The sequence below is a fragment of the Phocoena sinus genome, chromosome 11, assembly GCF_008692025.1.
Source record: "Phocoena sinus isolate mPhoSin1 chromosome 11, mPhoSin1.pri, whole genome shotgun sequence".
Taxonomy (NCBI): domain Eukaryota; kingdom Metazoa; phylum Chordata; class Mammalia; order Artiodactyla; family Phocoenidae; genus Phocoena; species Phocoena sinus.
Genome location: NC_045773.1, coordinates 50,945,310 through 50,967,763, shown reverse-complemented (window position 1 = coordinate 50,967,763; position 22,454 = coordinate 50,945,310).

The following is a 22,454-nucleotide window of genomic DNA, read 5'->3' as shown; positions in this document are numbered from 1 at the left end:
AGCTTGGAGAGTCCTTTCTATGGAGGAATGGAGAACAGGATAATTAACTAATCTCTGTCTTTAGGAGCTGGGGTCTAGGATTCTGCTTCCTTCTCAAAATTTGCTTCGCCAAGCCCAGGTCTACTCACTTTACACATTCCCAACATAGTCATGATTTGTTTTCATGGGGTGAAATTCAAAGAGCACTAACCTGGGAGTCAGAGAAACTCAGTTAGAGCATTATATCTCTCTAACTAGCTGCATGGCGTTGGGCAAGTTGGATAACTTTTCTGGGGCTTCAAATTCATTATCTGTAACATGATGACTGAAATCGTCCCTCCTTGACTCATCACAGGGTTGCTCTAAGAAAACAACATCAATAACAGTAACCATCATTTATTTAACAAATACTTACTAATAATTGCCAAAGTTCTCAGCTCCACGTCAAGTACTAGAAACCAACAGAGAGGCTGGTAAGCCAGCTTTCCAAAAAGAAAAGCCCTGATTTGTAGCATTTGCCAATTTCTGTGGTGTAAATACTCCCACCGTGGCTGATTTCAAGTGACCTCCCTGAATGCTCTACAGTGAGCTCTTGTGAGTTGACAGCAGCACACAAGTAACATGCAGCCTTGCGATGGGGGAGTGGGTGGGCGGGGCAGAGTCAGTCCTCAAACACATAGTCACCCGATTCCAGGCTAGAGCAAGTGCTATAAAGGCAAAGAACAGGACATCATGCAAAAGTGATGTTGGTGAGGTTAATTCAGCTGGCTGGTCAGGGAAGATGTGACAGTTAAGCTAAGACCCAAAAGTTGAAGAGGAGTTACTCAGGTAATGAGGGGAGGAAGAGGAAGCAGGAAGAGCATCCCAGGAGGAGGAAACAGCAGGTGTGAAGGCCCTGTGACCAGAACGAGCTTGGCTATTTAAAGGAGCGTAGTGAGTCCAGTGTGATTTGTGGGTGGATGAGATTGCAGAGGGAAGTGGAGGCCAGATCATGCCAATCCCCGCAGGCAGGGGAGGGTCTTGGGTTTAAACCAAAGCACACTGGGAAATCTTTGAAAGCTTCAAGCCTAGAAGTGACCTGAAATCTCTAGTTGCAGCAGGGAGAATGGGCAGTAGGAGCAAACATGGAAGGAGGGATACTATATAGAAGGCTTCTACATAGTATCTATGTAGAAGGCTTCTACATAGCAAACATGGAAGGAGGGGTACTATGTAGAAGTCCAGGAGAGAGAGATGCTGCTTGTAATGGAGATGGAAGGAAGAGGACCAGTTCAAGATAAAATTTGCAGGTAGAATGATCATTTATGGAACCTACCAAGTGTTATTTATCTTTTCCTTTTAATTAAAAAATTTCAAATTAGCATACAATAAAATTGACTTTTGTGGGGTGTCCAGGTCTAGGAATTTTAACACCTATAGATTCATGTAACTAGCACCACACTCAGGATTCAGAACAGTTTCATCACCCTTCACAAAAACCTCCTTGTGCTGTTCTTTTGTAGTCACACCCTCCCCCTCCATGCCTGATGGAGCTAGAAGGGTGGGAAACTGAACCCAGACAGAACAGTTACCCATTTGCATCCCAGTTGTGTTACTGATAGTCCTTCTGTACTCAGGAGCATCTAACAAGGCCCAGCCTTTCCCAGCGGTTTATTTCAACCTCTTGGCCCTTCACAGGATTCCTACAGAATGCCCAGTCCCTGTCATAGGCACAGAAGATGCAGAGAAAGCCTTAGGAGCCACTTGAGCTCACCAAAAATTTCCACATCCTGAGATATATCCACAAAGTCAGTAATGGGGGAAGGCAATCTATTTTTAGGCACATAAATAACTTAGGTCAGAATTCTCCAGGTAGCATTGCATTATAGCTGAAAACAAACCTCAGTTTGGATGGTTATAAAATGATTTCAGTAAGCATCATTGCTAAAAGCATAAGCATTTTAATTATCTCATCTGTAACTCTGCAGGACCTGCTGAGATATAAATATACATGTATATTTGTAATATAGATTGTTGTGAATATATCTGTTATTAGTTGCATCTCTCCCTCCTCCTTTCCCATTATTGTTATGTCACAAAATATCTTCTATCTTTTGAGTGAAAGGAGAGTTCTGTTTACTAGTATTTTGGGGTCATGGAAAATGGACATGATTATTTTTTTCTGGAAAGGGGAGAGGGTCCAGGATGGCTCACATTTTCTCAATTCACAAATGAACTTCAAATACCGCTTGATCTGGAGTTGCAGTTTCCTTGTAAGGAAGCAGATGAGTTGATGGAGTCTTGTCCTGGTAGGGGCACTAGAGGGCAGGGAAACGTGGGCATGCACCTATCAGGCCTCCACAGGCATCATGCTTGCCCCGTTGGGCATAGGTAGTTATGTGGCCAAATTCAGAGGTAATGTGGTAGGGGGCTAACCGAAGACATAAATACTGGGAGGTGTGGTTCTTTGGGGGCCACCAAAGTGGTAGCAACAGTAACAGTCTACTGCCATCTCTAAGAACCTGCTCTGCAACCACTGTGCACAGAACACTGTCCACAGCTCAGCCCCGTCTGAAGCCTCAAGCTCCACCACAACTTCCTTGCCAAAGTCTCTTGGAATGTTCCTTCTGATACTGACTCATCGTTGGCCTCCCAGTTTTACCCATTGGTCTTGGTTCCCTTTGTGCAGGACACTGCCAGGTATTATGAGCAATATAGAAGAAATAGGAGCTCTGTTCCTGTCTTCAGAAGACAGCTGTCCAAATGGGGAGATAAAGGGAGGGATAGAAATTCAGAGAAGGAAGAGATAAGTGAAGGCCGGAGGAGATGGAGGGGGCTGTTTTTCTCCCTCTTACACTCCTTCCCTCCCTCCTTTCCCTCTTTCCCCGTCCTCCATTCTATTCTCATAGTCTATATCCAACCTCTTCTCATCCTCTACTCCTCTCAGGCGTAGGATCTTTCCAAGGTGAGAGTGAGTCAGGGTCACTACTGTATTAGTTAGCTAGTTCTGTGTAACAAATTCTTCTCAAACATTGTGGCTTAAAGCAATAAGAAATATTTCTTACCTTTCATGATTTCTATGGGTCAGGAACGGACGAGTGGCCAAGCTGGGCAGTTCTGGATCGGGATCTCTCACGAGGAAACATCAGGATGTCATCTGGGGTCACCTAAAGGCTTGACTAGGGCTGGAGGATCCCCTTCCAAGGCGGCTCGTCACAGGGCTGGCAAGTTGGTGCTCACTGTTGCAGGGGAGGCCACATCCTCCCCAGGAGGGCCTTGTACAGGGTCCTCATGGTATGGCAGCTGGTTTCTCCCAGAGCAAGAAAGGCAAGGCAGTGAGAGCCAGTGGAAGTTAACTTTTTTACCCTCAGAAGTCACATAGCATCACTTCCTCCTCATGCTGTTCCTTAGAAGTGAACCTCCAGCTGTGACCTGCTTTCAAGTGGAGGAGAATTAGCTTTCACCTTCTTAAAGGAGTAGTGTCAAGGGATTGACAGACACGTTAGAACCACCACATCTCTAGTCCAAGGGTTCCTCCTGAGGTCGCTCAGCAGTCTCTCCCCCTTCAGTAATTTCTGAGGCAGGAACAGTTCCCATCATGGAAAAACAACTCCAGGGAATGCCGTGAAAAATGGTTTCTCAATAACCAAGTCCCTGTTCCCCTGTGTAAGAAAGTTCTCTTCTCACACAGGCTATAGCTGATGCTAACCCTAGAGAGGCTGAAGGATGGCTGGTGCTGCTCAGAGACCCTCTCTGGACCACACTTGACTTATCTCTAGAATGAAGAGGAGGTGACTGCTTTTCTGACTGTAGGTCCTCTGTTTCCAAATGCTTCTTCCATCAGCAGCAATCCTGAGCAAGAATCCTATGGGATTACTTGGGCAGTGCCAAACTTTGGTGAGAGAACGCACTTAGCATGGTCCTGGTGGTGCTGCGGACTCTTGTTTCCTGAAGGGGGCTGTCAAGATGGTGAGATAGAGCCTGCTTTTCGGTCAGGAAATCTGTAGTTTGAGAATGAGCCAAATTTGGGCACTCAAGGAGGGGCTATTGAATTAAAAACATTTTTAAATTGAAGTATAGTTGATTTACAATGTTGTGTTAGTTTCTGGTGTACAGCAAAGTGATTCAGTGATATATATATATATTATATATATATATATAATATATATATTCTTTTTCATATTCTTTTCCATTATGGTTTATTATAAGATATTGAATGTAGTTCCCTGTGCTATACACTAGAACCTGGTTGTTTATTTGTTTTATATATAGAAGCTTGTATCTGCTAATCCCAAACTCCTGATCTATCCCTCCCCAACTCCCTTTCCCCTTTGGTAATTGTAAGTTTGTTTTCTATGTCTGTGAGTCTCTCTCTGTTTTATAAGTAAATTTATTTGTATCATTTTTTTAGATTCCTCATATAAGTGATATCATATTTATCTTTGTCTGTCTGACTTACTTCACTTAGTATGATAATCTCTAGGTCTATCCATATTGCTGCAAATGACATTATTTCATTCTTTTTTATGGCCCAGTAATATTCCATTGTGTATATGTACCACATCTTCTTTATCCATTCATCTGTCGAAGGACATTCAGGTTGCTTCCATGTCTTGGCTATTGTAAATAGTGCTGCAATAAACATATGGGTACATGTATATTTTTGAATTACAGTTTTCTCCAGATATATGCCCAGGAGTGGGTTTGCTGGATCATATGTTAGCTGTATTTTTATTTTTTTAAGGAACCTCCATACTGTTTTCCATAGTGGTTGTATCAATTTACATTTCCACCAACAGTGCAGGAGGGTTCCCTTTTCTTCGTACCCTCTCCAGCAATTACTATTTGTAGACTTTTTTATGATGGCCGTTCTGATCAGTGTGAGGTGATACTTCATTGTAGTTTTGATTTGCATTTCTCTAAGAATTAGTGATGTTGAGCATCTTTTCATGTGTGTATTGGCCATCTGTATTTCTCCTTCAGAGAAATGTCTGTCTAGGTCTTCTGAAGGTGCTATTGATTTTTGAGTCTTTTAGAATCAGAGGCAATTTTATAGATACTATAGATAGAAGGAGCACAACTCCTTCATTTTTCTCATGAACCCTAGAGAGGTGAAATGAACAATAATTTAGCAAATTAATAGTTAAACTCAGACTGGCCACTTTTAATTGAGAGTTTTCTCCTGTAATAGGTCTATTTATGCTTCTCAGGAAAAAACAAAACACAACAAATCAAAGTTCTAGAGATTTCCAATGCTAATATTGAGTAGGAGGTTGTCAGAGGTGAGGCCTAGCATGGTGCCCATCACATAGCAGGTGCTCAATAAAGACTAGTCAAAGAAATGAATGTGTGAAGTTCTATGAGATGTTACCAGCTCTTTCAGTAGTAAGGTCTAAGATTTGTCTTGTGGATACCAAGTTAGCAACAATTCTTCCACATCAAATTCCTCATCCCCTATGCCCTCTCTTTTGAACCTCTTTCTGTAAATATCTCAGAGATATTTTCCTTTTATTTATTTTATGGACCACATTCTTATCTCGGTTCCATTATCTTATAATGACAAGGCCTAGATACATGGATATTAAGGCTCATGTGAAAAAACTGGGTCACTTTCAGACTGATTTATGGGACTGGTCCAAGTGCAGGTGTATGTAAAATCTTGATTCAGGATTTAAAAAGAAATATGCAAGTAAAAAATTATACATATTTATTGATTTAGGAAACTGCAATGTCAAAAGTTATTTGTAAAACTCTCACTCCCTTTATATTCCTAAAAACTAATTTTCACTGTTATTAATTCACTGCTTGTGTTCTAAATAAGGATATTACAAATTTAATTGATTTTGAACTCACTGATTTTGAAGTTAATGAAATTGTTTATTTTTTAGTAACTTCAGTTTCGTTTCTTTTCTTCACCATTAAACTTAATGATATAAATCCCAAACTGATTTGCCTAACAGCAGAAGCGGCTAAAAAATAAAGAGTTCACAGTTCTCTGGAAGTTTTCCAGTTTTATATCCTGGGCAATATATGAGTTCAAGAAGTCATTCAGGGAGGGACCTTCAAAATGGAGGAGGAGTAAGACGTGGAGATCACCTTCCTCCCCACAAATACATCAGAAATACATCTACATGTGGAACAACTCCTACAGAACACCTACTGAACGCTGGCAGAAGACCTCAGACTTCCCAAAAGGAAAGAAACTCCCCACGTACCTGGGTAGGGCAAAAGAAAAAACAGAGACAAAAGAATAGGGACGAGACCTGCACCTGTGAGAGGGAGCTGTGAAGGAGGGAAAGTTTCCACACACTAGGAAACCCCTTCACTGGTGGAGACGAGGGGTGGCGGAGGGGAAGCTTTGGAGCCACGGAGGAGAGCGCAGCAACAGGGGTGCAGAGAGCAAAGCGGAGAGATTCCCGCACAGAGGATTGGTACCGACCAGCACTCAGCAGCCTGAAAGGCTTGTCTGCTCACCGGCCAGGGCGGTCAGGGGCTGGGAGCTGAGGCTCAGGCTTCGGAGGTCAGATCCCAGGGAGAGGACTGGGGTTGGCGGCGTGAACACAGCCTGAAGGGGGCTAGTGCACCACAGCTAGCCGGGAAGGAGTCCGGGAAAAAGTCTGGAGCTGCCTAAGAGTCAAGAGACCATTGTTTTGGGGTGCGTGAGGAGAGGGGATTCCTTCCCATTCTGCCCACAGAAGGCAGAGCACTGCCTAAACGAGCTCCAGAGATGGGCACGAGCCGTGGCTATCAGTGCGGACCCCAGAGATGGGCAGGAAATGCTAACGCTGCTGCTGCCGCCACCAGGAAGCCTGTGTGCAAGCACAGGTCACTATCCATACCTCCCCTCCCAGGAGTCTGTGCAGGCCGCCACTGCCAGGGTCCCGTGATCCAGGGACAACATCCCCAGGAGAACACGTGGCGCACCTCAGGCTGTTGCAACGTCATGTTGGCCTCGGCCGCTGCAGGCTTGCCCTGCATTCCTTACCCCCCCACCCCCACCCCCACCCCCCGGCCTGAGTGAGCCAGAATCCCCTAATCAGCCTCTCCTTTAAGCCCTTCCTGTCTGGGGGAAGAACAGATGCCAGAGGGCGACCTACACTCAGAGGTTGGGCAAAATCCAAAGCTGAACCCCGGTAGCTGTGAGAACAAAGAAGAGAAAGGGAAATCTCTCCCAGCAGCCTCAGATGCAGCGGATTAAATCTCCACAATCAACTTGATGTGCCCTGCATCTGTGGAACACATGAATAGACAACGAATCATCCCAAAATTGAGGAGGTGGACATTGGGAGCAACTGTATGCGACTGACTAGTTTCTGATTTATATGTTTATCTGAGTTTAGGTTTTATTTAGCGCTTGTTATCGTTGGCGGATTTGTTTACTGATTTGGTTGCTCTCTTCTTTTATCTTTTAAATTACTTTTTAAATTTTTTATTTTAATAATATTAAACATTTTTGTCTCATTTTATTAACTTTATTTTATTTCCCTTTTCTTTCTTTCTTTTATTCCTCCCCTTTCTTCTGAGCTGTGTGGCTGACAGGGTCTTGGTGCTCTGGCCAGGTGTCAGGCCTGAACCTCTGAGGTGGGGAGAGCCAAATTCAGGACATTAGACCACCAGAGACCTCCTGGCCCCATGTAAAATCAATTGGCGAGAGATCTCCCAGAGATCTCCATCTCAATGCTAAGACCCAGCTCCACTCAATGACCAGCAAGCTCCAGTGCTGGACACCCCATGCCAAACAACTAGCAAGACAGGAACACAACCCCACCCATTAGCAGAGATGCTGCCTAAAATCATAATAAGGCCACAGACACCCCAAAACACACCACCACACGTGGACCTGCCCACCAGAAAGACAAGATCCAGCCTCATCCACCACAACACAGGCACCTCCACCAGGAAGCCTACATACCCACTGAACCAACGTTACCCACTGGGGGCAGACACCAAAAACAACGGGAACTACAAACCTGCAGCCTGTGACAGGGAGACCCCAAACACAGTAAGTCAGGCAAAATGAGAAGACAGAGAAATACGCAGCACATGAAGGAGCAAAGTAAAAACCCACCAGACCAAACAAATGAAGAGGAAATAGGCAGTCCACCTGAAATGGAATTTAGAGTAATCATAGTTAAGATGGTCCAAAGTGTTGGAAATAGAATGGAGAAAATACAAGAAACGTTTAACAAGGACCTAGAAGAACTAAAGACAAGCAAACAATGATAAACAACACAACAAATGAGATTAAAAATTCTCTAGAAGGAATCAAGAGCAGAATAACTGAGGCAGAAGAATGGATAAGTGATGGGGAAGATAAAATAGTGGAAATAACTACCACAGAGAAGAATAAAAAAAAAAGAACGAAAAGACTTGAGGACAGTCTCAGAGACCTCTGGGACAACATTAAACACAGCAACATTCGAATTATAGGGGTTGCAGAAGAAGAGGAGAAAAAGAAAGGGACTGAGAAAATATTTGGAGAGATTATAGTTGAAAACTTCCTTGATATGGGAAAGGAAATAGACAAGTCCAGGAAATGCAGAGAGTCGCATACAGGATAAAACCAAGGAGAAACACGGCAAGACACATCTTAATCAAACTATCAACAATTAAATACAAAGAAAAAATATTAAAAGCAGCAAGGGAAAAGCAACAAATAACATACAATGGAATCCCCATAAGGTTAACAGCTGATCTTTCAGCAGAAACTCTGCAAGCCAGAAGGGAGTGCCAGGACATATATAAAGTGATGAAAGGGAAAAACCTACAATCAAGATTACTCTACCCAGCAAGGATCTCGTTCAGATTTGACAGAGAAATTAAAACCTTTACAGACAAGCAAAAGCTAAGAGAATTCAGCACCACAGAACGAGCTTTACAACAAATGCTAAAGGAACTTCTGTAGGCAGGAAACACAAGACAAGGAAAAGACCTACAATAACAAACCCAAAACAATTAAGAAAGTGGTAATAGGAACATATATATTGATAATTACCTTAAATGTAAATGGATTACATGCAACAACCAAAAGACATAGACTGGCTGAATGGATACAAAAACAAGACCCATATATATGCTGTCTACGAGAGACCCACTTCAGACTTAGGGACACATATAGACTGAAAGTGAGGGGATGGAAATAGATATTCCATGCAAATGGAAATCTAAAGAAAGCTGCAGTAGCAATTCTCATATCAGACAAAATAGACTTTAAAATAAAGACTATTAGAAGAGACAAAGAAGGACACTACATAATGATCAAGGGATCAATCCAATAAGAAGATATAACAATTGCACATATTTATGCACCCAACATAGGAGCACCTCAATACATAAGGCAAATGCTAACAGCCATAAAAGGGGAAATTGGCAGTAACACAATCATAGTAGGGGACGTTAGCACCCCACTTTCACCAATGGATAGATCATCCAAATTGAATATAAATAAGGAAACACAAGCTTTAAATGATACATTAAACAAGGTGGACTTAATTGATATTTATAGGGCATTCCATCCAAAAACAACAGAATACACTTTCTTCTCAAGTGCTCATGGAACATTCTCCAGGAGAGATCATGTCTTGGATCACAAATCAAGCTTGGTAAATTTAAGAATATTGAAATCGTATCAAGTATGTTTTCTGACCACAATGCCATGACACTGGATATCAATTACAGGAAAATATCTGTAAAAAAAAACCACATGGAGGCTAAACAACACACTACTAAATAATGAAGAGAGCACTGAAGAAATCAAAGTGGAAATCAAAAAATACCTAGAAACAAATGACAATGAAAGCACAATGGCCCAGAACCAGTGGGATGCAGCAAAAGCAGTTCTAAGAGGAAAGTTTACAGCAATACAATCCTACCTCAAGAAACAAGAAACATCTCAAATAAACAACCTAACCTTACACCTCAAGCAATTAGAGAAAGAAGAAGAACAAACTCCTGAAGTTAGCAGAGGAAAGAAATCATAAAGATCAGATCAGAAATAAATGAAAAAGAAATGAAGGAAATGATAACAAAGATCAATAAAACTAAAAGCTGGTTCTTTGAGAAGATAAACAAAATTGATAAACCATTAACCAGACTCATTAAGGAAAGAAGGGAGAAGACTCAAATCAACAGTATTAGAAATGAAAAAGGGGAAGTAACAACTGACACTGCAGAAGTACAAAGGATCATGAGAGATTACTACAAGCAACTATATGCCAATAAAATGGACAACCTGGAAGAAATGGACAAATTCTTAGAAAAGCACCACCTTCCGAGGCTGAACCGGGAAGAAGTAGAAAAAATAAACAGACCAATCAGAAGCACTGAAATTGAAGCTGTGATTAGAAATCTTCCAACAAACAAAAGCCCAGGACCACATGGCTTCACAGGTGAATTTTGTCAAACATTTAGAGAAGAGCTAACAGCTATCCTTCTCAAACTCTTCCAAAATATAACAGAGGGAGTAACACTCCCAAATTCACATTCTATGAGGCCACCATCACTCTGATACCAAAACCAGACAAAGATGCCACAATAAAAGAAAACAGCAGGCCAATGTCACAGATGAACATAGATGCAAAAATCCTCAACAAAATACTAGCAAACAGAATCCAACAGCACATTAGAAGGATCATAAACCATGATCAGTGGGGTTTACCCAAGGAATGCAAGGATTCTTCAGTATATGCAGATCAATCAGTGTGATACATCATATTAACAAATTGAAGAATAAAAATCATATTATCATCTCAATATATGCAGAAAAAGCTTTTGACAAAATTCAACACCCATTCATTTTCAACACTCTCCCTAAAGTAGGCATGGGGGGAATTTACCTCAACATAATAAAGGCTGTATATGAAAAACCCATAGCCAACATCATGCCCAATAGTGAAAAACTGAAACCATGTCCTCTAAGATCAGCAACAAGACAAGGTTGCCCACTCTCACCAATGTTATTCAACATAATTTTGGAAGTTTTAGCCACAGCAGTCAGAGAAGAAAAAGAAATAAAAGGAATCCAAATCAGAAAAGAAGTAAAGCTGTCACTGTTTGCAGATGACATGATACTATACATAGAGAATCCTAAAGATACCACCAGAAAACTACTAGAGCTAATCAATGAATTTGGTAAAGTAGCAGGATACAAAATCAATGCACAGAAATCTCTGGCATTCGTATACACTAATGATAAAGAATGTGAAAGAGAAATTAAGAAAACACTCCCATTTACCATTGCAGCAAAAAGAATAAAATACCTAGGAATAAACCTACCTAAGGAGACAAAAGACCTGTATGCTGGAGAGATATACCATGTTCTTGGACTGGAAGAATCAACATTGTGAAAATGACTATACTACTCAAAGCAATCTACAGATTCAATGCAATCCCTATCAAACTACCAATGGCATTTTTTACAGAACTAGAACAAAAGCTTCACAATTTGTATGGAAAAACAAAAGACCCGAATAGCCAAAGAAATCTTGAGAAAAAAAAACCGAGCTGGAGGAATCAGGATCCCTGTCTTCAGAGTATACTATAAAGCCTCAATAATCAAGACAGTATAGTACTGACACAGAAACAGAAACATAGATCAATGGAACAGGTAGAAAGCCCAGAGATAAACCCACGTACATATGGTCACCTTATCCTTGATAAAGGAGGCAAGAATATACAATGGAGAAAACACAGCGTGTTCAATAAGTGGTGCTGGGAAAACTCGACAGCTACATGTAAAAGAATGAAATCAGAACACTCCCTAAGACCATACAATAAACTCAAATAAACTCAACATGAATTGAAGACGTAAATGTAAGGCCAGACACTATCAAACTCTTAGAGGAAAACATAGGCAGAACACTCTATGACATAAATCACAGCAAGATCCGTTTTGACCCACCTCCTAGAGAAATGGTAATAAAAACAAAAATAAACAAGTGGGACCTAATGAAACTTAAAAGCTTTTGCACAGAAAATAAAACCATAAACAAGACGAAAAGACAATCCTCAGAATGGAGGAAAATATTTGCAAAGGAAGCAACTGACAAAGGATTAATCTCCAAAATATACGAGCAGCTCATGCAGCTCAGTATTGAAAAAACAAAGAATCCAATCAAAAAACGGCCAGAAGATCTAACTAGACATTTCTCCAAATATGATATACAGATTGCCAAGAAACACATGAAAGGATGCTCAACATCACTAATCATTAGAGAAATGCAAATCAAAGCTATAATGAGGTATTGCCTCATACCAGTCAGAATGGCCACCATCAAAAATTCTACAAACAATAAATGCTGGAGAGGGTGTGGAGAAAAGGGAACCTTCTTGCACTGTTGGTGGGAATGTAAATAGATACAGCCACTATGGAGAACAGTATGGAGGTTCCTTTAGAAACTAAAAATAGAACTATCATATGACCCAGCAATCCCACTACTGGGCATATACCCTGAGAAAACCATAATTCAAAAAGTGCCATGTACTGCAATGTTCATTGCAGCACTATTTACAATAGCCAGGACATTGAAGCAACCTAAGTGTCCATCGATGGATGAATGAAGAAGATGTAACACATATATACAATGGAATATTAATCAGCCATAAAAAGAAATGAAACTGAGTTATGTGTAGTGAGGTGGATGGACCTAGAGTCTGTCATACAGAGTGAAGTAAGTCAGAGAAAAACAAATACCGTATGCTAACACATAGATATGGAATCTAAAAAAAAAAAAAAAAATAATGGTTCTGAAGAACCTAGGGGCAGGACCAGAATAAATATGCAGATGTAGAGAATAGACCTGAGGACACGGGGAGTGGAAGGGTAAGCTGGGACGAAGTGAGAGAGTGGCATGGGCATATATACACTACCAAATGTAAAATAGATAGCAAGTGTGAAGCAGCCACATAGCACAGGGAGATTAGCTCGGTGCTCTGTGACCACCTAGAGGGGCGGGATAGGGAGGGTGGGAGGGAGACACAAGAGGGAGGGGATATACGGGATATTTGTATACGTATAGCTGATTCATTTTTTTACAGCAGAAACTAACACAGCAATGTAAAGCAATTATACTCCAATAAAGATGTTTTAAAAAAAAGTCATCTGGCTCTTTCTCTTGAAAGATATTTTCATTATGATTTCATATCTGTCTTATTATTTAACGAGAAATCGAGTCCTTAGTTTTCTTTTTTTTTAAATTTATTTGTTATTTATTTATTTTTTGCTGCTTTGGGTCTTAGTTGCTGTGCGCAGGCTTTCTCTAGTTGCGGCGAGTGGGGGCTACTCTTCGTTGCAGTGCACAGGCTTCTCATTGTGGTGGCTTCTCTTGTTGCAGAGCACAGGCTCTAGGCACACGGGCTTCAGTAGTTGTGGCATGCGGGCTCAGTAGTTGTGGCTTGTGGGCTCTAGAGCGCAGCCTCAGTAGTTGTGACGCATGGGCTTTAGTTGCTCTGCAGCCTGTGGGATTTTCCCAGACTTGGGCTCGAACCCATGTCCCCTGCACTGGCAGGCAGGTTCTTAACCCCTGCGCCACCAGGGAAGCCCCCTTAGTTTTCTTAAAGAACATTTTATGCCTTCTCATTGTCCCCATGAGAGTCCCCAAATAGCGTGGGATCCTCGGCTTCTGATGATCTAGCTGCAAATCTGTCTCCTTTCCACATCTCTTCTTGTTGCTCCTTGCTGTACAGGGTTTCCTTATTGTCCCTCAAATCCACCACAAACTTTCAGAGCAACAGTGTCACATTTATCTCTTGCTGTGTAAGGAGTTACACCAAAGCTTCAGGTGTTATTCCATGGTTTCTGTAGGTCAGGAATCTGGGTGTGGCTTAGCCAGGTCTCTACTCTCACAAGGCTGCCGTCAAGGTATTGGCTGGGAGTACGATCACCTCAAGGTTCAGCTGGACCAGGATCTGCTTCCAGGCTCATTTATTTGGTCCTTGTCAGGATTCGTTTCCTCTTGGACTTGGCTCTTTGTTGGCTGTTGGCCTGAGATCACCTTCCATTCGTTGCCAAGTGGGCCTTTCATCAAAGAGACTGAGAGCAAGTGAGAGAATATCACCAGCATGCAAGTCATAGTCTTTGGTAATGTAATCCCACCACGTTTTCCTGTTTCTGTTGGTTAGAAGCAAGTCACTAGGATCGGCGTACTGCATAGGAGAGAGGGTTACACAAGGTCATGAACACCAGGAGGTGGGGATCACTGGGGGCCGTGTCAGAAGCTGCTGACCACACATGGTATTTATGGTTAACATTTATGGAATACGTACTATGCAGCAGGCATTCTGCTAAGACCTTTCCCATACGATCCTCACAAATGATTCTTTTGAGTGGACAATGTTTTCATCTTCATTCTGAGGCTCAGAAAGTTTAAGTTGCTAGAGGCACAGAAGGGTTAAGTAGCAAGTGGCAAGGGCAGGGTTTGAGCCCTGGTCCTCAGGCTCCTAAGCCTTGGGACAGGCACCAGCTTCCTCGTTTCTCCATTCTTAGAGCTCAGCACAGGCTTTCCTCCTACCAGAGGAGCCTGGTAGGTACTGAGTAACAGTTAAATGAATGAATGAGTGAATCTAGATCTGGGTCACACTGTAACTGCTTTTGTCCAAACTCTGGTCCTAGTCCTTGATCCAGTCTGAATAATAAATAAATTACCACGTGGTTAGATAAAGCTGAATTATATTTAATTATTGAGGAGAGCTCTGAATTTCAGGTGCAGGGTCCAAGAGAGGAGATGGGGTTTTGTAAATTGTTCTCATGGGGCACAAAGCAGACTTCATTACTACTGAGAACTTCCAGAGGATATTCAGGAAATTAGAACACTGCAACCCAGAGTCAGAGCTTATGGAGTTATAGGAGAGAATGCCGCAAATTCAAGAGGAATATTAGAGCAGAATTCAGAAGGTGGAATTAGCAGCTAATTGTTGGTAGGGTTTTTAATCATACTTCCTTTCCTTAAAGAAGAATGGGATTAAAGCTAGCAGGCACGTGATTAGCTGAACCGGAGATAAACTGGTGGTGTGTCTGTGGCAGAATGGATTAAAGGGGCGTGGGTGGGCAAGCAGGGTCTGGGGACAGAGAGATGGCTCTTCCTGCATCCAGCAGACCTTGACTCAGCAACTCCTTTTTGTAGTTCCCCACTTTCAGGATTCATTGAGGTGTTTGGGCTCCTGTAGGAACAAGTCAGATGCATCCAGACGTCCTGGCTGATGGATACACCTGGCCTTACACTGGCCCCATGACACTCAGCATTTGAGGATGTCTATGCAGTACCCAGCACTGGGACGTATATAAAGTGCTTCCTCTTGGGGTCTTATTCATGCCTTATAATGACTCTCTAGAGTGAAATTGAAGAAGACTCTACAGACCTATCACCCAACTAGCCCCTTCTCTCCCTAAGAGGAAACCATGTGGTAATCAATTCACCGTAAGTTTCCCTGCTGAGAATGGACGCCAATTCCAGTGTTAAATGGCATTGGACTAATAGCTGAGCAGCCACTGGGTTGGTGGACTCTTAGGGCCAGGGTCTCCCGGTCTTGGGATATGGGCTATCAACTGTTGTCTCTCTGAAACTCCCTTTTCTGGATTCCAAGTGGAGTGCCTCCTGCCCCCTGCCTTCAGACACTTCTTTTTGTTGATGTGATTGTTTGTGTTCTGTATTAAGACCATGGATACAAATGAAGCTAATTTGTTTCTCTCTTTGCAGCTGGCACAGGAAACATTTTGTCTCTGAGGTGCCATTTGCAACTGACCTCATACATTATTTATTGGTTTTATAATTTAGCCCAGCCTTTCAGATGCCTGCAGGATGTCACCTGCTCATGGGTATTATTATCTCCAGTTTATAAATGAAGAAACCAGGCCTAAGAAGTGGGGACAGGGGTTTTCTAGGGTCACACAGTCAGTCAAGGGGAGGCTCGGAGGCAGGTTTTCTGAATCCAAACTCCAGGTTCTTTCCACTCCCACGCCTGCCTCATGCACATTTCCCCACAGAGTCGCGCTCAGGGCTCTCACTCTACTGTTCTTTATATAGTGCAGTCACATCTGGGATGTGCTCTGTTGTTTAGTGAGGTTGGGCCAGTGAGGAAAGGGGACTTAGGAGCCAAGTAAAGAAGACGTAAACTTAAAGAAAGAAGGAAGCAAACAAAGCAGGAGAGTAGAGGGGTTGTGTACCCTTCTCCCATCGTGAGAGAAGAAGAGCAATTTAGTAACACAGGGGACTCGCCGCACAGTTGCAAAAACGGATGAGGCCACGCACAGTCCCACTCCCTGGCTCCATTCCCAGGCTAGGTTGGCCGCATCTTTGTCCTTCATCTTTTCTTCACTGGAGCATCTCTCTAATGCATGGCTGCTTGTCTGAGTGGCAGAGGCTGCTGTCCTGCCATCAACAGCACTTAGAGGTGAGGGGCTTGGCAGGAGGCAGCTGCTGCCCCTAGAGGTCTGGAACTCAAGCAGGAGCAGCCCCTACAGTGGCGTGCACCCTGATCATGTTCAACCTAAAGATAAAGTTTGATCAACAGAATAAGAATGTGATCAGGAATAGTGTGTATGCCATTCAGACAGAACATCCTCTGGCACGCTCTCTCTCTTGTCTCTTTGCCTCCTTGGAGTCCCCAACCTCCTACAGATGGCCTCTTTGGACCCCAGGAGCCTTGCTCTACTGGAGTGTTCATCGCTACCTGCCTTGGCCCTGGCAAGTCTCCTCCTCTCCCGCGAGCAGGAAAGCAAGTGAGTTAGTGTGTGTCTCAGACCACATCTTGTCTCCAAGGAGCAGGGGGAGAGAGGAATCGTCTCATACCTGCTCTGGGTCCAGCTAGCTCACTCTGGCTGAGCCACACATTCAGAGCAACCACCCCAAAAGATGAAATTAACTCTGCAGGGCCAAGACCCATATTTGTAACACACATTTGGCAAATTTTCACTGAACCCATACCCTGGTCAGGCTCTTGGACTGGGCAGGTGCCATGGGGGAATAAAAGGATGACATCAATACTCAGGCCCTGTGCCTGGACCCAAGCAGCTCCAAAGGGGACCAGTTTCTTCCCTCCCTGGTTCTGAGGCCAGGTCACGGCTGCATGGCCTGGTGGTGGTGATGTGATGTGAACTGTCAGTGTCCTGAGCAGAGGTGCTGGGAAAGGAGTGGGGAAAGTTCCCTAGGGCAGTGTGGGCAATGGAGCAATGACCACGCTGCCCGCTGGACCGCACGCCAGCCTTCAGAATGCAGACGATGCTCTGTTGCCTTTCTCTGGAAGGAGTGCCTCACTGCTTTCCCAGGGAACCACGAGTCCTCCACCCTCAGTGCTTACTTTGTCTGTGTTCCAGCATCTCCATTCCACACTGCACCTCACTGACAGCATTGCTTCATGTTTCCTGAGGGCCCCTGTGTGGCCATCGAGAGCCTGTCCACAAAGAGGAAGCTCTTCCAGCCTTTGTCTCCAGGATCTAACTACATTCTACTGGCCCATCGATTAGGAAAGCTGGGTGGCTTTTGATTTCCACTTTGATGGGAGAGGGAGTAGAAAGTGTTACCAGGGGGACTGGCTTGATGCCCAGAAATCAGGAGGACCAGAGGACCAATGAAGACAGCTTGCACCAACTTGGCTTCTTTCATAATTCCATGTGCTTACCCAAAGATGGAGATGGGACCTATTATGAAGGAACCCGGCAAGTCAAAATCTCTCTAAAGAGATTCTGAATAGTATCTTTTTACAGATGATACTATAGAAAAACATCCAGAGAGAAATGACTCATTATTTCTTATTACAGTTACAGGACTCTTTCTGGGGTTATAAATAAATTCTTCATCACTCGCTTGAAGGTAATAAAGCTTGTAAATTTTCTGCTCTGAAGACTTATGTCCCCTCTTGCCTTTTTCTGCCATCCGGCTGTGTCTCACTTTACCTTACCCATCACCGGTTGGTGTGTGTTTAAGGAATGAAAAATAATTTTAATATTTGCCAAGGTAAAATATAATTAGGTTGGTAAATCTGCCGTTTAAAAGGGCGTGAACAAAATCCTCGGACTAAATAGAAATTATTTCTGGATTGTTTCTGTTTTCATCATTTCTATTATCTATTTCTTCTATTGCCATGGGTAATCAGAAATTGATCATATTTCCAAAAAAACCAAGCCAAAACAGAACAAAGTAAACAAAAAACCCACAACTAGGGGACAAGGTAGGAGGGAAAAAAAGTGAATGAACCATATAGGTGCTTTGTCCATCATCAGTCTCTTTATCCACCCATCCACCCATCCACCCATCCACCCATCCACCCATCCACCCACCCACCCACCCATCCACCCACCCATCCACCCACCCACCCATCCACCCATCCGTCCACCCACCCACCCATCCGTCCACCCACCCACCCATCCATCCACCCACCCACCCACCCACCCATCCATCCATCCATCCATCCATCCATCCATCCATCCATCCATCCATCCAGTGTTTAATGTGCCTACATGTTCAAGGCATGATTCTGAGAGCTGCACATCAGAGTAGAAATCCCACAAGCTTTAATGCCACACTGGGCTGAGTTAGAATCCTAGCTACAAATTTATGCTGGTGTGTGATCTACAAAACTCAATCTTGGCAGCCTCACGTTGCTCAGCTGTTAAGGTTTCCAAATCCCTTCCTCATAGGGCTCTTATGTACCTGGAACAATACCTCGTACCTAAGGGTTCCATAAATATTGTTTCCCTTGTTTCATCCTTCATTATCTAGTTCCTGATTAATTGAATCAGGAATTTTAAGAAAAGTCACTTTAAAATGGAGCTTGCCATGACCTCCCCATCCTGCCATTTTGTTAAGAGAAGAAATTGAAGAAAATTAAAGTAGACAATACAGCAAATAAGAGGGCACAAGGCATCTTGAATGTTAATGATTTCCAAGGATTTCTCAGTTCCTCAGAAGACAACACTCAAGCATTTAGAGCCCAAGCATCTTGGGAACTTGGTCAAGGTGAATGTCCATGAGATGCCACCTGTGCATTCAGTTACACTGAGCTGGTCTTGGGGAGCTTCTGCCCAGAATCTCCATCATGCTGTATGGAGATTCCTTGGGGAGCTGCCATCACATTAGATATGTGGATTCAACTTCAGCAAACGGTGTGGTTTCCCATTCCCATCCCAGAACCTATCAGGACTCGTCTCATCATGACACCCAACCTGGTTTGCCTCAGTAACTGCTAAATGCCTAAGTTCCCAGGCATTCTCTCAACTGGACTTTCATCCCTTCTGGTTCTGTTTATCCTCTATTCCTGGGTTTTGCAACCCAGCGTTTCTGGCACTATTGACATTTTGGGTTGGATAGCTCTTTGTTATAGAGGGCAGTTTTGTGCGTGTTAGCAGCATCCCTGGCCTCTACCCACTGGATATCGGTGATACCCCCTCAGTATGACAACCCAAAATGTCTGTAGACATTTCCAAATGTTCCTAGCAGGCAAAATTGCACTTGGTTGAGAACTGCTACTCTTATATGACCTACGCCTCCCATTGTGCCCTCTGGAAATGTCATCAGGTGAAACTTGCTTATCCCTTGGTTGTCTCAAAGGGGGACTGTTTCTTCTCCTACATCTTACCTACCCAAAGGTCAGGAGGTAAAGTAGTCATCCTCCTTGCTTCCCATTGCTGCACTGAAACAGACATTTTCTATCCTGCCCACAAAAATCTGATCCTTTGAAACTCATTCCATCTGGTAATGCTCTTCTTTCTTACTTCTTGATGCATCATCCACTGACTGCTCCATCTTTCTCCCTAATTCGTGGGAGAATTCAGTACCTGGCTGAGCCTCTTATTCCTCTCCTGAACACTGTCCTTATTTGAGCTCAGTGTCTTTAATATCCATATTGATGAGTCATCCAACACCATGGCCTCTCAGGTCCTGATCTCATCTTCATTGACCTTTTAATTTTCCCGATAAGTGATGGAACACTGATGACTTGCCAGGCACTATTCTAGATCCAAAGGCTACAAGAGTAATGGGGTAGACATAATCTCTGCCCTCATGGAATTTACATTATAAGGGTGGAGAGGTGCCAGTAATAAGCAAACAAGAAAATCTCATTTTGCCATTGCTATTAAAGGAATAAACAGGATATTGTGGATAGGGAACAATAGGGTTGAAGGAATGAGTTTGCACAGAAGGGTGCAGGACGTCCTGTCTGAGATGATGAAATGCTGAGTTGAGACTTTAAAGATGAAAAGGGGTGGATTATGCAAAGAGCCAGGGGAGGAACGATTCAGGAAGAAGAAACCAGAAGTCCAAAAAGGCTTTGGAATGGTAATGAGCATGGGATGTTCAAGGAATAGAAAGTTGGCATAAGTGGCTGGAGCAGTGAGTGAAGAGGGTGGCACTGGATGAGATGAATTTGTGAGGTAGATGTGTGTGCCTTTGTTGATTTGATTATTTGTATCTTATGTGCACAAAATTGAATTGATCATTCTCCTCAGTTTATTATACCCTATCCTTGCCGGTTTGTGGCTGCTCTCTTTTACATTTTAAAATATATTAATATATCTTAATTAATATATCTTTAACTTCCAATCCAATTCCCCTACCTCTTATATACTTTCCATTTTTGTGTATTTATCTTTTGTATATATTCTTCCATTCTACTTTCCACACATCTATTTACATACATGTTCATGTTTTGTTATATTTTAAAGTATTTTAATTAATGGCATTGTCCAATAGATCTTGCTGTGTTCTTTAATTTTTAAAAATTGAAGTATAGTTGATTTACAATAATGTGTTAGTTTCAGGTATACAGCAAAGTGATTCAGTTATATATATATATTCTTTTTCAGCTTCTTTTCCATTATAGGTTATTACAAGATACTGAATATAGTTCCCTGTGCTATACAGTAAATCCTTCTTGTTTATTTTATGTATAGTAGTTTGTATCTGTTAATCCCAAACTCCTAATTTATCCCTCCCTCCCTTTTAACTTTGGTAAACATAAGTTTGTTTTCTATGTCTGTGAGTCTGTTTCTGTTTTGTATATATATACAAAATGTATTTATATATACATTATTTTTCATATCCTTTTCCATTATGGTTTGTCACAGAATATTGAATATAGTTCCCTGTGCTAAACAGTAGGACCTTGTTTATCCATCCTGTCTATATAGTTTGCCTCTGCTAATCTCAAACTCCCATTCCTTCCCTCCCTTACCCACCTCCCCCTTGGCAACCACAAGTATGTGCTCTATATCTGTGACTCTGTTTTTGTTTCATAGATATGTTGATTTGTACCATATTTTGATTCCACATATAAGTGATATCGTATGGTATTTGTCTTTCTCTGTCTGGCTTACTTCACTTAGTATGATAATCTCTGGGTCCATCCATGTTGCTGCAAATGGCATTATTTCATTCTTTTTGATGGCTGAGTAATATTCCATTGTATTTATATACCACATCTTCTTTATCCGTTCATCCGTTGATGGACATTTAGGTTGTTTCCATGTCTTGGCTATTGTAAATAGTGCTGCTATGAACATTGGGGTGCATATATCTTTTCAAATTATAGTTTTGACTTGGTATATGCCCATGAGTTGGATTGCTGGATCAGATGGTTGCTCTGTTTATTTAAATTTTTCATTCAACTTAAGTTTTTGAGGTCTCTCCCTATTGCTATATATCTAGTTAATTTCATTTGCTTGCTGCATAATATTCCATCATATGTATCTACACCTTTCAATTATCCATATCTCTATTGGTGGCGACCTAAGTTGGCTCAAGTTATTTACCACAATAAACAACACTGTACATGTGCTTTCCAGTGAGAGATTCTCTTGGATGTGTTCCCAAAAGTGGGAATGTTAGCTCATAAAATATAAGCATTGTTTATTTTCACTAAATACTGCTAGTTTGATATCCCAAATTATATACCTCTGTTCACTCTCATTAGCAGTGCATAGTTTTCTATGTATTTACCACCAGTTCAACTTAAACTTCTCCTACTGTGTGTGACTTTATTCTTAGAATGCTCAGAAACATTAGCCATTCTATCAGTTTTCTCTTCCTAAAGAAATATCTTCAAATTTTTGTCCTGCTCCAAACTGAACTAGTTGTTCTCCAGGGGTGCTATGCATCAGTCATCTGAGATCTCCCTTCACCATCATCCTGGGGATTTCTTTTCCTTATTTCTTGCTTTCTGGGTTTTTATCTCTTACTCTTTCTCCACACACTCTCTTGTTTTTGTGGAGCACATCCTCCTGTAGCTTTCTGAGAAATGATAGAAATTTTTCTGTGAGTATTCCATGTCTGAAAATGGACAGACCTTATAGTACCTTCACATTAAAAATTTTTTTAAAAATTTAAGTATAATTGATTTAAAATGTGTTAGTTTTAGGTGTATAGCAAAATGATTCAGACATATATATATATACATATGTGTGTATATATATATATATACATATATATATTCTTTTTCAGATTATTTTTCCTTATAGGTTATTACAAAATATTGAGTATAGTTACCTGGGCTGTACAGTAAATCCT